Below are 14791 nucleotides of genomic sequence, written 5' to 3'. Positions count from 1 at the left end.
TCTTTTTTACTTCAAATAGATTAAAAAATGTAACACCTCTAATAATGTTACATGCTGGAGATGTTTGCAAAATTGTAAAGCAGATAAGATACATGTATTCCATGACTGCATTAAAGTTAAACAATTTTGGGAAGATGTCAGCAACTTTATACAAGCCATATTTTCAGATACATTTATAGTAAGTAAATCTCTAATTTTGTTAAATGTTAATGAAAATCTAAAATTAAATAACAGCAATCTCTACTTACTTTGGAACATTCTAGCAAATGCTAGAAAATGTATTGCTAGAAAATGGAAGTCAAATCTGGAACCATCATTTAAAGAATTTCTGCCAATATTGAAGGAAACTGCATTGTTGGAAACCAGAGTTAAAGAACTAAGAATAGCACCAAGGCGATAGAACAAGAATCCATGGGAAAAATACTATCACTCATCGAGACACTAAACTTGAATTGAAACTCTTAATGAAGATAAAAGAAAAAGAAACAAATGATCTCACATTAATACGATGTTATTTTGAATAGACTGGTGAATATAATAATTCAATTTAAGGCCATTTGTAAATATTGTATATAGTTAATAATATTATTCCATTTTACAGAAAATGTATTAAGATTATTATACAATGGAATTATTTGAAAATTAATAAAAATATTTGAGCAAAAAAAAATCTTGTTTCAGCTACATACTGTACTTATTTTACTGCCTGCACTTTAACAAAGTTGTTTTTGTGTTTAAATTACCTGTTTAACTGGTGTAGTCTACACATTCAAGTGTGATAGCCATTTCTGTGCATTCAAAGTGCTTTTTTTTATTGTATCTGCTTTATTTTCTTTAAAAAAAAAAAAAAAAAATCGTTTTCCCACCTTTTTAAGCTAGTATAGTCCAGTTTTCAGGTTAGTGCTGAATGCAGGGCTGTGTTACAAGTTTCTGTGTTTGCTCATACCTTACTTGGATAGAAGGAAGTTTCTCTGTTCACTGTGAGAGAGGGAGCTTTGAGCAGCCTATTTGTCCCTGGAGGAGTAGTTTCAGCCCAGAAATTAGTAGTTTATTGGCCATTTTGGGCTAATTTCTATCTCTTTCATTTCCCTGCTACAAAACCCGCATTTGCAAGGTTTTTGTGCTACTATACAGCTCAGCAAGCTCCTGCCTGGTGCCCTGCAGAGTTCAGCAGCAGAGATACAAAAGAGAGACTTTGGAGTGATTAAGTATAATTTTTCTGCATTTTCTTGCCGCCTTTAGCTAATTCCACCTAAAACGCCAATTTTCTAGAGTTTCTGTGATTTAAAAAGCTTGTTTCAGCTACATATTGCACTTATTTTACTGCCTGCACTTTAACAAAGTAATTTTTGTGTTTAAATTACCTGTTTAACTGTTGTATGCTACACACTCAAGTGTGATAGCCATTTCTGTGCATTTAAAGTGTTTTTTTGATTGTATATGCTTTATTTTCTGAAAAAATATATATATATACTTGTTTTCCCACCTTTCTAAGCTAGTATAGCCATGTTTTCAGGTTAGTGCTGAATTCAGGGCTGTGTTACAAGTTTCTGTGTTTGCCCATACCTTACTTGTACAGAAGGAAGTTTCTCTGCTCACTGTGAGAGAGGGAGCTTTGAGCAGCCTATCTGTTCCTGGAGGAGTGGCTTCAGCCCAGAAAGTAGTAGTTTATTGGCCATTTTGGGCTAATTTCTATCTTTTTCATTTCCCTGCTATAAAACCCACATTTACGTGGTTTTGCATGCCGGGCAGTGCCGGTTAGCTAGGGTATAACTATTCCCAGCTCCACAAAGTCTGCTCTTCAATTTTTCCCTTGGAACTAGACAAACTTTCAACTTAAGCACTCAAACCATTCACTTTTCATCCCGGCACTAGCTCAAAACTCATAGCAAGCACTAATAAACCTTAGCACTAGACCCCCCCTATACTGTAGAAAAGGACAAGGCTCTCTATTCGACCTTACCAGCCAATTAGTAAAATAGTTCACTGTACCTATCCAGGCATGTCCAAAGGGCAGTTTCAGATGTACTCCCTGGTCCAACTTGTGAATCTGGGCATTCTGAGGCAATGTTACAGTTGCCTCATGTACACAGACAACCCTCTCCTCCTTCCACCAAACACTAATACATGCGAGAGATGCAATTATACAGCCAAACTGGAGGCTGAGCTCTCTCAACCCAAGACTGAACCAGGCAGTCAAGAGGAGAAGGGAATTACTTACATCACACCACCAGTCTCACATAGACCTATGAAACCAGCACTGGCAAAAAACACACATAAATACATGAAAACATACTCGGAGGCTCTAAATAAAAATCTGCAAAAGCAACAGAGACCTCCAAAGCAGACATGCAAGCAACCTCCACCCCCCCAACACAAACCATGAAACACATACTTTACAAAACCAGTGTGCCACACAATCACAGCCCTTAAGGCAAAATAACATACCCACCACACTAGTAATAGGTGACTCTATAGTCAGGCACACTGACGTCCCACTCACTAGGCTGAACAAGGAGAAGGTTACTGTTAGCTGCCTGTCAGGTGCCAGGATCTGCCACATAACACAAGCACTCAGGTCACTCCAGAACAAGTACAAATACGACTCTGTCATTGTCCATGTTGGTGTGAATGACCTGTGTCATACCTCCCTGGACTACATGAAAAGAGACATGGAGAAGCTCTCTAATCACGTAGCCCATGCCGGTATGACCCTGACCCTGAGTAGCATCCTGCCCTCACCAAAAATGATACCATGGTATAGAGAAAAAAATTATCAATTTCAACAACTGGCCAAGCTTCTGGTGTCATTCAAAGGGGATCCAGTGTCTGTGAGACTGGGATGACATGCTCGACAAGCCACGCTGCTTCACTAGAGATGGCTTTCACCTGTCACCCTTAGGCTTTTGAATACTGGCCAAGGCTCTTGCCACCACCCATAGTGCCTTTTTTAGGCAAACTCAAAAGACAAACCCAATGCCATAAATAGCACAAGTAACAAAAAACTGAGGGTAATGCTACTCAATGCCAGAAGTCTAAACCTCAAAATGCATGCACTCAAGGCACTCCTCAGTATGGAGAAAATCGATATATGTGCAGTAACAGAAACCTGGTTTAAAGCTCCAGAGAGCAACCCAGCACTACCAGGCTACAACTCATACCATACATTTCAGCCAAAAAACCTGGACCGAAATACAAAAGGCGGGGGAGTATCCATATTCAAGAAGGATACCCACACCTCCAGGTTAGTGGCACAGCACAATGCTTCAGAGATCATCCACGTGCAACTAACAATGGGCTATTCAAATTATATCTTGCTACAGATCACCCAACATGTCCCAGGACCCCCACTCCGCATTCCTGGAAACACTGGGAAACACTGGGAAACATAAAGGTCCTGCCAAACACCCTGATATTGGGTGATTTCAGTTACCCAAACATTAACTGGGAGAACAACTCAAGTAAAAACTCCCTTGCCCAACATTTTCTAGAATTTATAAACTAAAATGTCCTAGATCAACTGGTCAACACCCCCGCCAGAGGTGACAACATATTGGACCTAGTCATCACCAACATGGGTGACTGGTGTTCCACACTGGAGGTCAACCCCCCCGCTGGTTAGATCTGACCATAAACTAATCACTCTGGATATCCACATTCTGCCACCACCCCCGGCCAAAGAAACCACCATGAAAAACTTTTCAAAAGCAAACTTCACATTACTTAAGACCAAGGTGGGAAGTTTCAAAGCACCCATGCTAAAGGATAATGCTGTCCAAGCTGGAATATTCTTTACTAATTCACTCTACGGGCACCTACAAGAATGCATGGATCCTGCTATCCCAAACAAAACCAAGACTCACTCCTCCAAGAAAAGAAAACCAGTCTGGTGGACCCCTGCCATAAACAAGCTATACAATAGAAGGAGGAAACTAGTACAGAAAAGAGTAAAATCCCAAGAAGGGAAGACATCCCTGATAAGTATCAGCAAGAAACTACATTCCCTCATAAAATCATCCAAGGCTAGCTTTGAAAAAAAAATTGCCATGGACTCCAAAGATAACGACAAGGCATTCTTTAGCTATGTCAAGAATCTAATTGGCAATTCTCAGATCTGCTCGGAGTTAGTGCAGAATGGCACAAAATACACTGAACCGACCGATATAGCCAACATCCTGGCAGCCAGGTTCAGTGCAAACTTCATCCCTCTCTCACCCCCAAACTATACCAAAAGAATGTAGTGCCCCTGAAATCACAGGCACTCAGGTTAAAACAGCCCTCTCTAAAGCCAAAAATGCAGCATCAATAGGACCAGATGGTGTCCCAGGCTGCGTCCTATATGAGCTCAAAGATGAACTAACCCCTCACCTAAACACACTGTTTAAAGTCAGCCTCTCCACAGGCTATGTGCCCACAGAGTGGTGCACAGCAATGGTTATCCTGCCCCACAAAGGTGGAGCCACAACGGACCCCAGGAACTATCACCCTATAAGCTTGACTAGCTTGGTCTGCAAAGCTATGGATTGCATCATCATGGATCACATTAACAGAGACATTGGAAACCTCCAAACACTGGACTCTACCAAGTTCAGCTTTGTTAAGGGCAGATCATGCCTCCTAAACCTGGTGGACTTCTTTGAGACAGCTACTGAGGCTATAGATGAGGGAAAGGTTATCCACACAGCCTACCTAGACCTCACAAAGGCCTTCAACACCATTCCCCACTCAGGTATTATAGACAAGCTCACCAGCCTGAACATAAACCTCTACGTCACGAGATGGGTTGCCAACTGGCTCATGGACAAAACCCACATGGTAAGAGTTGCGGGAGCTAGGTCTGACTCTAAACTAATTACAAGTGGCATTCCCCAGGGCTCAGTCCTAGGACCCCTCCTGTTAGGCATATACTTCTCAGAGACAGGCAAGCACAGGATGACTATGGCTGACCAAGTTCACAGATGACTGTAAACTAGGGTCTATAATTGACTCTCCAGCTGACACAGACATCCTCCAAAAGGGTCTCACTGAGACAGATACTTGGTGTCAAAACCATGGCCTCAAGCTAAATGCCAAAAAGTGCATAGTCACCCCCTTTGGAAAAAACAAAGTACCCACAAACTACCACATAGGTGGTAGCCCTCTAAATATGGAAGACGTAATAAGGGGTCTGGGGACACAAGTAGATAGTAACCTCTCCTTTGATAATCACATTGCCAAAGTGGTTAGAAAATCCTTCTATGTGGCCCACCTAATCATAAAAGGGTTTGCATCCAGATCAAAAGAGGTCATTGGGCCCCTCTACGCATCACTCATCAGACCCATCATAGAGTACAATGCCCCATTTGGGATGTACCATACAAGACACCTGCAACAACTGGAAAGACCACACAAGTACCTCACCAAGAGGATCACTGGCCTCAAGTAGATGCCCTATGCAGCTCAAGTGAAGATACTCCAACCGTACACGGGTGCATGCCACCTACTCAGAGGTGATCTCTGCCTGACATACAAGGCCATGTCCAACCCAGAATTGATGAACATGCTCCAACTAAAGAAAACCATATCCCCTCAATCCACATGCTTCAGGGATCTAAACCTCACAACAATAATAAATAGGATGTGCTGGAGGGATATATTCCTGTCCCAGAGACTTCCCATGCTCTGGAACAAGATTCCAATCTACATTAGGCAAAGCTCCTCACTAACCCTCTTCAAGAGAAACCTTGACAAGTGGATGGGAAACAGAAAGTTTACCCCAGGGATCACTTCGATGGCTCTGCTGGACAGAGGCACAGGGAACTAATCTAAGAGGGAGGCGAAAGCAAACACATTCCAGCTAGGCTTATAAATGCCTTAGGGCAGATAGCCTAGTACCTGCCTATGAACCTATGAACAGCTGCAAAGGAGGTTAGAGGCGGAGTTTCAGGATGGGAGGTATATTACACGCCTAGATGCAGCATATTGTACCTTTTCAATCACAGATCAAAAATTGCAGCAGGTCAAGGCCAAGAAATTGCAACCTGATTATAGGGATTTTGTGAATGGCCAGATTTTTGTCTGGCCGAGAGACAATATGAACAGTAATATACCAGAATCCCATTCCCTTACCATGGCAGAGAGGGTAACACCACAACAGAGGTTTGTTCGGGCGTTTGTTCAAGATAAATCTTGACCAATGGATGGGAGATCGCAGATATACCCCAGAGATTACCTCAGTGTCACTGCTTGACAGAGGCACAGCAAAATAATGGGCATAGTATCCTTCAAACTAAAGGGGTGGCGAAAGCCACAAAACTCTGGGCTAGGCTTATAAATGCCCTTGGGCAGATAGCCTAGTATGAACCTATGAACCTATGAACTATAGCATCTCAGCTAAACAGACCAATGAGATAAGTCAAAACATGCAGAATGGGAATCAATCCATGAAGAGAACAGATGAGAGTGTAGAGAACGCTATATGAGAGAACCATAATAGCATTCAAAGAGAAGGAGAAGTACTTAAACATGGTATAGAAGTGATAGAAATATCACAAAGGGTTTCTGGTGAAAATATACATTCAGAAAAAATGACAGAACTCAGACATAGGAGTTCTAGTCCCAACAGTAGAGGGATAGAGGATGTTTTGCCACTAGACTTAGGGGCTAGACCCAATGTATTGAATAATGACTCTAACAATGGGCATGTTTTTGCCCAACTGCCAGCACCAGTAAAAAAGTAAGGCGAGTGGAAACGCTCGCACAGTGAAAGCAGAATGGTGAAGAGAAGGAGAGCATCACATTAACTGGTGAAGGCATTGTTTTTAATTTGTCTTAGCATATTCTTACAGATGATGAAATGTATGTATTGAATAAGAGGTTAACATTATCTCCAGTCAAGAAAGTAATTTTAGTGATGTTGCTTTAGATACTTTGTTATTTGGTAGAAAAGTTATGTTAAAGGAAATGTTTGGGTGAGGCAATCAGTCATGGGTTCGTAAACTAAGACAATCGAGTGTTTTAGTTCCAGCTTTCAACACTACTTTGCAGACTTTCATTAAGGTTTGTGAATGTGAAATACAGGCATACTTGCAACAAGAAAACAAGAAAAGATTTTTTAATTTGACTATATCTCATAGGAAAGCGATGAGGGATTTGCAATATAATTCACAGATAGTAGTTAAACAGGCTTACAAAGGGGGTGCAGTAGTGGTTTTGGACAGAGAAAAGTATAATAATAAGCTATGACAACTGCTTTCAGATGACACCACTTTTGTACAAATCTCTTCAATAAGTTTGAATAATCTAGTGAGAGAGATTAGAAGACACCTTGAATTAATTGAGATGGAAGGCTTAGTAGATAGGGAGCTTATGGAATTCTTATGGATTGAGAACCCAAGAATTCCGGTGTTTAAAGGTCTTCCCAAGATCCACAAGGATCTGCATAACCCCCTCTTAGGCCGATAGTCTCCGGGAAAGATTGGGCCACAGAGAATATCTCAATATGGCTTGAATACACATTAAGGCCAATGATGGCATCAGTAGAAGAGGTACTTAAAGATACAGGACATTTTTAATGTCATTAAAAGAGTTTCAAAACAACAGTATGGATAGTAAAAATAAAAAAATACATCATGGTGACATTAGATGTGAATAGTTTATTCACAGTGATAAGTAATAGATATGGGATAGAAGCAGTTGTGAATTTGCTAAGAGAGCTACAACTGATGGATGGTAAAAAGTTAGAATTAATCAGCAAATTACTAACTGTAGTGTTGGAATACAATGTTTTTGAATGCATGGGAAATCTATATAGACAGACACAGGGGGTAGCCACAGGCACCCCCTGTGCAAATACCTATGCTAATTTGGTAACGTCTTTCTAGGAGAGACATTTTGTCTTGAGTGTGCACAATCCTTGGAGAGACAAAGTTTGCCTATATAGGTGCTTTGTAGATGACAGTTTCTTGTTATGGGGAGGTAATGAAAATAAATTGACTGGCTTTATAACTTATTTGGAATCCACTACAACATTTCTCAGGTTTTCAGTTAAATTTTAGGAGAGTACCATATATTTTTTAGATCTGAGACTCATACAGGATGAATTGGGGTTTAAAAGTACCAAATATAGAAAAGAATGTTGAAAAAATATCCTTACACAAGATAGCATGCACCCCAGATTTACATTTGATAATATTGTTACTGGTCAAATGGGAAGGATTTCTAGATTATGCACAGAGGAGTCAAATTACGAGGAAGAGTTAATCAAAATGATAGGACATTTTGAAACAAGGGGTTATGATAGTAACAGAGTCAAGAATATTACCCAGAGACAAAGAGAGTTTAGGGGTAATAAAGTGCAACCTTGGCTCAAACAAGAGGGGCTCAGTAGATCTATGGCTAACAATAGGAAAGTGCATGATAATACCCTCAGACTTATGTTAACGTACAGCAACAATGTTCATGGGGTGTGTGAAATCATTAGGCGAAACTGGAAAATTTTATTGTGAGATGACAAACTGAGAAAGGTTGTGGCGGACCAACCATCCTTTGGGTTTAGAAGAAATAGGAAACTAAGGGATATTTTGAGTAATGAAAAAGAAAAAAGAAAAAGTGGCCAAACAGGTAATAATTAGTAAAGGAACCAAACAGTGTGGGACATGTAAAGTATGTAATAGCAGAGATAAGAACAATATTTTCATACATCCAGCTACAGGCAGGGAATATTATTTTGGGGCAAAAGCAAATTGTAACACTCACAATTTGGTATACCTTGCGATATGTCAGTTATGCACATGCTATTATGTGGGCAAGACTAACTGCAAATTCAAGGTTAGGATTTTAAATCATCTATCTGCTATAAGAACACGGAATGAACATAACGCCTTATCCAGGCATGTTTCTAATAATGAAGGTCATTATTTTAAGTTTAAGGCCATCTGGAATATAAGGAAGGGACCTAGAGGTGGCGATATAGTGAATGATAGTGGAACTGACAGCACATAGGTATCCAGGATTAAATGAGGTAGTCCCTTTAAAACGTGCACTTAAGAAAAAGCAGGTTTCGTACTAAGACATGATTGGTTGCCTCTCTATTTTTATATCACAGTGCCGTACAACATTTTTATTTGAAGAAGGGCACAGCCCGAAAGTGCTCATCTTTTGTGTATTTTGCTGCTACTTATTGCTTTTTTATTGGAATAAAACAAGAAATTCAAGTGGTGGTTGCTGCTATTTGTTTTGCTTTCAATCCCACCTAATTTGGGTGATAAGGCTTAGCTTCATGGTTATGTCCTAGGTCCTACAATTTATAAGAACCAAGAATATACAAACCTACAAACATATCTGAACTCACTGCACTATGCAACATTGGGTAACTTTATTTAGCATGTATTTTGAAATGTAAAGTGAGTTACACCACTAGTGGGTTTACACTGAGGAACAATAGTCCTATAACAATGGAGTTAAGTGGCTGAACTGCAACGTATGACATAAACTCCTCCCAGAAATTATGTATCTCAGTGTCTGCTCTGATAAGCACAATCTCATACTGCAAGAAACACTTATAAACACCCGTCACAGAAATTTGCAGGAGGAGAATTAGAAGTACCTTATTGGAAGTACAGGTGGGGTCTCTCTCAAAAGACAAGGGCAAGACAGCTCTGCTTTATTTCACATGTGGCCAAGGATAATTGCTCATCACATTAATTATAATGATTACACCTAAATGTATTTGCCATGCAATGTGGTAGCCTTCTGTATGTTCACTTACTTTCGTTATGCATTGACGTTGTCCTTCTGTTAATTTGGTATGATAATGTGCATGGTGTCATACTCCGGAGAGATAATGTGCACAAGATCATACTCTGCCATGGCCTGGACCATAGACACAGGATATTATGCATCTGTATGATACATTTAGTTGCAGTAACTAAGTAAATAATTAACAAATGTGAAGTCATGAGTTTATAACAGTCACAATAAGTCTTCATTTAAGGTGCTTTCCGAAAGAATTCAGGTTGAAAAAACTTATAGAAATGAGGAACTGATTTCAGAAGTGAAGACCAATTGAACAGAAACCTTTGTCACCACTTTCTACAATGCAAAGAAAGACAGATGTTTCATTTCTCAATCTAATTTTAAATTAATTTTAACAGTCTGTATTTGCTTTAGCTAAGGTATTTAAACCTATATTAGTGATTCATAGTTGCACTACACTTTTGCTGTTTTAAGTGGTCTGACTGTTGCATGTCAGGCTAGTTCAGCACTTGTCGTTGCATTGGGCAACTCCAGGCCAGTCAGCTCAGAGCTAAGGGTCTAACTGTTTTTACCTCTCACCCACCCTGTTGTGTTCTTAACCCCAGAAGTGTTGAACAAGTAGTTACTTACCCTGTCAATCAAATGAAGGTTCACTGAGTGAACTTTCAATGCTTATTGTTTGATGTTCAGCTGTCCGATGGTTAGCCCATTCGATGGCCAAGAATAGACCCAAGAAATGTACACATATAATATCTTTGGAGGCAAAAGTCTCACAAACATTAAACTCAGACACCAAAATCATCAACAGTACACCAAACATCATAACTCTAAGGCCATCACAATACACATAATTCATCATATGCTGAGATTCTAAAGATTAACTTTCCTAAACCTCAAAGACCTCCATAATTCAGCACAAAGCACAATCAGCATGTCAAGCATACTTCCTCACATAGCACAAGGAGCCCCAAAATCACAGATGCTGAGCCCATAATGCAGGCATCGACTCAACCAAACATTCCTGTTATTGGTGACTGTATTGTAAAACACAGAGCTTCTTACTAGGGTGAGCAAGGAAAGAGTGACAGTTACTTGCTTGTCTGGTGCCAGGATTTGTCAGATCACGTATGCACTCAAGTTCTTCAACAAGTACCAGTATGACTCTGTCATAGTACATGCCAGTGCCAATGGCTTGAGGTGAACTTCCCAGGATTATATGAAGAGAGACATGCTGGAACTCTCAGACTATGTGTCCAAGACAGGTATGAGCCTAGAACTGAGCAGTATTCTTCTTTCTCCAAGGATGATGACACGATATGAGCAAAAGTAATTGATTTCAATAACTGCCTTAGTTTTCTGTCATTCAAAGGGGGGGGAATATCTATCAGCCTAGGAGGATACAATCAACAGACTATGTTGCTTTGTCAGGGATGGCCTGCATCTGTCCCCTCTATGATTTTGATTATTGGCAAAGACAATGTCCATCCGCGTAGTGCCTTTCTTAGGCAATGCCAATGTGATAAACCTATAATACAATGAAACAAGCAAAAGAAAATATGAAGGTGTTACTGATCAATGCTTGGACAAGAAACTACACTCCTTACACTCCATTCTCACCCTGGAACACATTGACGTCAGTGTAATGACTGAGACATGGTTTAAAACAGCAGAGAGCACACTGGCTGTGCAGGGCTAAAATGATTTCCACACATTTAGACAACCTTCTGTACAAGAGGGGGGAAAAGATGGAGGTATATCAGTCAACATTCAGATGAGACTCACATCAAGGCTGTTAAAGCAGCATGATTCATTAGAGCTTCTTCATGCTGAAATAACTACCAGAAAGATCCCATACAATATATTAGATAGCTATAGAACTCCTACTAACACAAAAACACCCATAATGCCTATCTACAGGAACCAGAACCACCAAGTATTAAACCCAATATCATTTTCATAGGTGATCTAAGCTATCCAGCTATAGACTGGGAAACCTACACTAACACTAGGGCACAAGCACAGAGATTCTTGTATTTTGTCAATGCAAATGCCCTGGAACAATTAGTCAGAGTATCCACCAGGGCGTAACATCTTTGATCTTATCCATACTAATATGGGAGCATCTTGTACTACCGCTTTCATATCTTCATCACTTGTTAGGTCTGATGATAAAGTAGTCAAGCTTCAAATCCCACCGAACCCAGTTAACTCCACTGACTGAATACACAGAAATATACACCATCACACTATATCAGCATGTAAACAGCTGCACAGATGCAGCTGTATCCCATAGGAATGAGTGTAGAACAATCTTCAGAAACAAATCCAGATAGTGGAACCATAATATCAACAAACTTTATAATAAAAGAAAATTAATTTTGACCAAAAGTAAGAAAAGTAATATCCAGAATGTTACAGCCCTTTTCACTGAAATAAACAAACAACTCAAGAGCTTAATAACATCCTTCAAAGCCAAATTTGAGGCTAAAATGGCTACCCAAGCCAAAGATGATCACAAGGAATTTTTTAGTTATGTTTGTAATCTCAAAAGCACAACACAGCAATGTGCTGAGCTGATTGTGAACAATGTTATCTACAATGAGGGAGAAGATATAGCTCTAACTTTACCCCTCTCTCTCCTATGTCTGTCCCTCAACACTTACCTGAGACTTGCGTGTCTCCAGCTATCACACAAGGCCAAGTCCTAAAAGTGATATCATAAGCTAAAAATATTGCATTAATGAGTCCTGACAATATCCCTGAATGCATCTTTAACAGCCTTGGGCATGATATAGACACACCCCTAATAACACTGCTTAATCTCAGCCTCATGCAGGTTTTGTCTCAAGTGAATACAGAACAACTACAGTCATTGTCCTGCATAAGGGAGGATCTTACACAGACCCAGGCAATTACAGACCCATAAGTCCAACCAGCCTCATATGCAAAGCCATGGAAAGTCTTGTCAGGGAATTAATCAATCAGGACATAGGGCACCTCCAAGCAATGAATCAGTGTCAGTTGGTGGATTTTTTTGAAAAGGTCACCAGAACAATGAATTATGGCAAAATGGTTGCATATCTCAACCTGGCCAAAGCTTTTAATACAATTCCCCACTTAGACATAGGAGGAAAGCTAAAGAAACTGGGAATAACCCCCTATGTCACTCATTGGATTGCCAACTGGCTCACAGATAGGACACAGATAATCCAGACAAGGGAAGTACCTCCAAAAAAAGACCAGTCACCAGTACTGGAGTCCAGCAAGGTTCTGTGTTTGGATCTGTCTTGTTTGGCATTTACTTTTCTGAAGTAAAAGCCAATGCCAAAGTGCTCTGGCTGACTAAGTTTTAGATGACTGCATGCTAAGAACAGTCACTGAATTCCCAAATGGCTTAGCCATCCTGCAGGAAGGCCTGTCTCCAATAAATAACTGGTGTCAGGATCATGGTCTGAAACTAAATGCCAAAAATGTATTATTGTATCTTTTTGGAAGCCATCTACCCCAGGGAGCAATCACATTGACAATATTACCTAAGAGTTGACCTAGTTGTTGAGAATTTGTGAACGTATGTGGACAGTGATCTAAGTTTTGACCAACATATGTCTAGTGTTGTAAGAAAGTCCTTCTATATTGCACAGCTTACAAACAAAGGGATTGTGTCTAGCTCTAGGGATGCAATTGCCCCCTTTACTCATGTATTATTAGATAAATCATTGCATATAAAGCCCCCTTTGGCATGTATCTGTACAGACACATGCAAAAACTGGAATGCCCACCGAGGTACCTTACTAAAAGGAGACAATGCTTGAACAACATGTCCTACATTTACTGACTCAAGTCATTCGATAAAAAACTGAAAAAAATAGGTTCCAGAAACTGAGCAAGATGTGTGTGATCCACTCGATTACCATTCTGTTTACATGGAAGTGAAACAATTAGCCCTTTATGCCTAACATGATTTTTATAAAGGGAGCTTGAAGTGGATTCTGAGACCAAATCCTCCAGGATCACTTCAGCAGATTCACTGAAATATGACAAGTATAACCACGTAATGATTTTGATGCATTAAACTACACAGAATACAAAGATACAATGAAATAAATCAGATATAGTTGCAAACATAATTGATTTATACTTTTTTCTGATCTGGTTAGTCTTACTAGGCCAATAACCTCAGAGAAGACCCAAGATGGTATTCATACTGAGTAGAGGAAATTTGGCCAAGAGACTTTGATAAGTGCCATAGGATCTTTTCCATCCAACTGATCTCCAACTGGTTTAGGCAGATGGAGCCTTAGTTTAATATCTCATCCAAATAATGACATACCCAAGAGTGCAACACACACACATCTTATGCTGTACTGCAGTATCTGTACTGAGAGATTAATCAAACTACCTGGAGTGGGAATAGAACCCACAGCCTTCTGCAGCAAAAGGGAGTAAACTACCTCTTGAGCTACTGAGACTGCAAACAAATGTACTAGATTTCCAGCCCCCCCCCCAACCTGGAAAACAGCACAGATAAAAATAAAACTGCACCAAGCAACTGCAGCAACATAAACCACCTAGTACTCAGTTTCTGCTTTACTGATATTATACTAATAGGAATAATTTAGATTTGAATGTTTTGGTGCAGCACTGTAACTCTTAATTTATTTGGTCAAGAATTCTAGACAAAGCCAAAAATAATGATGGGATACAATCAGGGACAATTTTTAAATATTACTCTAATTCACTTAAAGTGTTAAGATGACAACAAGTTCTGCATTAATATGCAATAAGAGGTATAACACTCTAATGACTGGCATCATTGATTGTAGTCATGACTGATTTACCAGAAAATCAAAAATGTTATGAGGGACAGAACAAACATTTAAAGGAAAATGATTCTGCAAGAATATGGACAGCTGAGAGGCATGCGATAGAAATCAAAAGGGAATGTCTAGTCACAATAACCCTTCCCAGGATTTTAATCCACTTTTGGATATGCAGGATTTTAAATTATACAGCTTTTCTGAATGTTATTATAGCTGTCTAAGAAAAAGCCTCAGCA

This window comes from Protopterus annectens, chromosome 6.part0, assembly GCF_019279795.1.
Source record: "Protopterus annectens isolate FY-2018-M chromosome 6.part0, PAN1.0, whole genome shotgun sequence".
NCBI classification, from domain to species: domain Eukaryota; kingdom Metazoa; phylum Chordata; order Ceratodontiformes; family Protopteridae; genus Protopterus; species Protopterus annectens.
This window is presented reverse-complemented; position numbering follows the sequence as displayed.